At 44.7% G+C, this 3,363-nt stretch overlaps 1 pseudogene; it reads right to left on the reverse strand.

Moving 5' to 3' along the window:
* Positions 1-813: 813 nt before the first annotated feature.
* Positions 814-1,693, reverse strand: LOC143324061 (uncharacterized; annotated as a pseudogene).
* Between the last annotated feature and the right edge of the window lie 1,670 nt (positions 1,694-3,363).

A 3,363-nucleotide genomic window follows, 5' to 3' on the forward strand; every position in this document is an offset into this window, starting at 1 on the left:
TTAGTCAGACAAAATAAATCAATACTATGGTCTGATATTAACTAATTTACTCAAACAGCTTCAGAGAACAGAGATCTGATGTTAAGGAGTCCACATTTGATTCTCCTTGCTTGTTGTAGTATTGCAGTGGTTGTTTTAATTTTAGATTAGATTTAGGAAGATAAGATAAGATACGATAAGATAAGATAAGATAGACTTTATTTATCCCACAATGGGGGGAAATTCACATGTTACAGCAGCAACAAGACAGAGTGCAAGAAGTCAGAGGACAATAAGACAAACGAATATTGCACAAGTGTTATATACCTTATGGTAATTTACAATATATACAATATGTGCACACTTATTTACTTATATGTAATACTCATTTAAAAATAATGATTGCGCATGAAAACGGGAAAAATGTGAGATGTGATCAGTACAACTTGCATTTGAGTAGATGTTATTGTGCACTGTTATACAGTCTGATGGTTGTGGGCAGGAATGACCTGCGGTAGCGCTTCTTCCTGCACTGGAGATGTAAAAGTCTTGTGCTGAAGGAGCTGTTCAAGGTCCTCACAGTGTGGTGCAGGGGGTGGGAGGAGTTGTTCATGATCATGATGATGTCAGTTTGGCTAACATCCTTCTGTCCGCCACCTCCTCGATGGAGTCCAGTGGGCAGCCCTCTTTATGTTGAACTCCTCTTGTCTGTAGCTTATGTGGTCGGGGGGCAAACACAGTCTCTATGGAGTGTTGGGTGTGTAACTGCTCTAATGAAAGTGCAGAGAAGCATGTAAGACTGCAGCTCTACCGCCTGGTCTCAACTTTGAGTTGTCACGGGTTTGGTTCATTAATAAAATCGGTCAGATTTCTAGAGATGAGAGCTGCTCCATCTAAAGTGGGATGGATGCTGTCCCTCTTAATCAGACCAGGTCTTCCCCAGAATGTCTGCCAATTATCAATGAAGTCCACACCATTTGCTGGACACCACCTCGATAGCCAGCGATTGAATGACGACATGCAGCTAAACATGTCATCACTGGTCAGATTTGGCAGGGGTCCAGAGAAACCACAGAGCCAGACATCGTCTTTGCATACGTATACACCGATTCCACATTAATTTTAGTGACCTCTGATTGGCGTAACCAGGTAGCATTACCGCCGATGTGAATAACAATCTTACTGTATTTGGCTTATCCTTAGCCAGCAGTTTCAAATTTGATTTGACGTGGCCTGCTCTGGCTCCTGGCAGGAATTTGACTATGGTCGCTGGTGTTGCTAACTTCACGTTTCTCAAAATGGAGCTGCCAATAATCAGAGTTGATTTCTCAGCAGGTGTGTTGCTGAGTGGGGAGAACCTGTTGGAAATATGAAGTGGTTGGTGGTGAAACGTGGGCTCCAGCTCAGTACTATGCTTCCTTTGAAAAGTCACCCAGCCTCCCTGGTTTCCCGGCTGCTCAGGAGCTGTCAAGGGATGGCTAGCCAGAGCTGCACTTGGTTGGTCCATACTGGCTATGGGGGTCTGGCTAACTACAGCTAATGCTTTGGTTTCCATGGTGTGGAACCACACTTTCAATTCACTAAGCCTTGCCCCCAACTCACCAAATAAACTACATTCATTACATGTACCAGTATCATTGAAGGAAGCAGAGGAGTAGGTAAACATCTGACACACCAGGCAAGAGAGAGCTGGAGAGGGAGAGAGAGAAGCCATTGCTAGCTGCTAGGCTAAACTTGTGTAGCTAGCGGAGCAGACAAGCGCGTCAACAAGTAAAATCAAAATTACCGGTCACTAAAAACACAGACTTAGGAGTGCTTAAGCAGAACTAATGTTACTGTAATAGTGGATGATAAACCAGTGTAACAAAAAGAGCAAATTACATTCAGACAAGCAAGAGCGACAGACGTACGCTACTACTAACACAGCAACCGGAAACAGGAAGTGAGACAATACCTTTACCTCAGCACGTCAGCACTATCGCACAGTAGATAAAAAGATATGTAACCCAGTATTTAAAAAAAAATTATGTATATGCATAGACTTGGTACAAACAAGATGAAAATATGTAATATTGAAGAAATTGGCAAATATTGCACTCAATATTGCATGGATGTTACGGTAAGGTGTTGAGATATAAAAACACAGTGCTACACTAAACAATATTACGGTTGAACAGTCTGATCGCAGTTGGAATGAAGGACCTGCGGTAGTGTTGCGTTTTTACAGAGTGGATGCAGCAGTCTGCTGCTTAAGGTGCAACTTAGGGCCCCCACCGTCTCATGCAGTGGGTGAGATGGGTTGTCAATGATTGATGTCACCCATTGATGTCACCCACCTCCTGAATTGTGTCCAGAGGGCAGTCCAAGACACAGCCAGCTCACCTGACCAGTTTTTTTCTGCGTAGAAAATTGCAGATGCCACAACCGTCATAAAATGTTTTTAAGAGTGCCCTACACACCCCAAAGGACCTCAGTCTTCTTAGCAGGTGGAGACGACTTTATCACTTCTTGTACAGGACATCTGTGTTAATAGTCCAGTCCAGAGAGAGCACTGGTCCATACAGCCAGGTGGCAGTCTACTTCACCTCCTTCCAGCTTGCCCCTGAGCAGTGATGGTTGGAATGTGTTGAAAGCACTGGACAAATCAAAAAACATGACCCTCACTGTGTTCCCAGTGTTCTCCAGGTTGGAAATAGATTGGTGGAGCAGATAGATGACTGCGTCATCGACATCAATGCCTGATCAATCTGCAAACTGTAAAGGGTCCAGCTCACTGCTCACCAGATGACGGAGGTGGCAATATGATCCTCTCCAAGGTCTTAATTAGGTGAGAAGTTAAGCCTACCAGCCCTGGGCTCTCTGGGATGCACAGTCTTAGGGACTAGAACCATACAGGAAGTTTTCCAGAGGGCTAGAACTCTCTCCAGACTGAGGCTCATTGAAAATGTGCAAAATGACCTGCAGAGCTGATCTGCACAGTCTCTGAGCAGTCTGGAGCTGATGCAATCCTGGCCTGTAGCCTTCCTTGCTTTCATCTTCTTGAGCTCCTTCCTCACCTGATCTGCTGTTCTGGAGAGGCTGGGGTGTGGACTCGGGGGTGGCTACTGTTGACTGAGGAAGGGGGAAAGGAATATAGAGAAATGTGATGTGCAGTGGAGGGGGATGAAGAGGGTGCTGGTGTCAGGGATGGTGGTGAGATGTCTGCAGGTGTAAACCAGTGTGTAGTTTCTCACATGCTGCTGCAGCAAACAATATCAACTACTGCTGCCAGTTTTGTGGCAGCCCAGGAGATAGTCAGGCAGGGGAAGCTGTTCACAGATGGAGATTATATGAAAGAATTGTTTATTAAAATATTAGAGCATCTATTCTTGGACTTCAAAAACA

Source organism: Chaetodon auriga, chromosome 1 (assembly GCF_051107435.1).
Source record: "Chaetodon auriga isolate fChaAug3 chromosome 1, fChaAug3.hap1, whole genome shotgun sequence".
NCBI lineage: Eukaryota > Metazoa > Chordata > Actinopteri > Chaetodontiformes > Chaetodontidae > Chaetodon > Chaetodon auriga.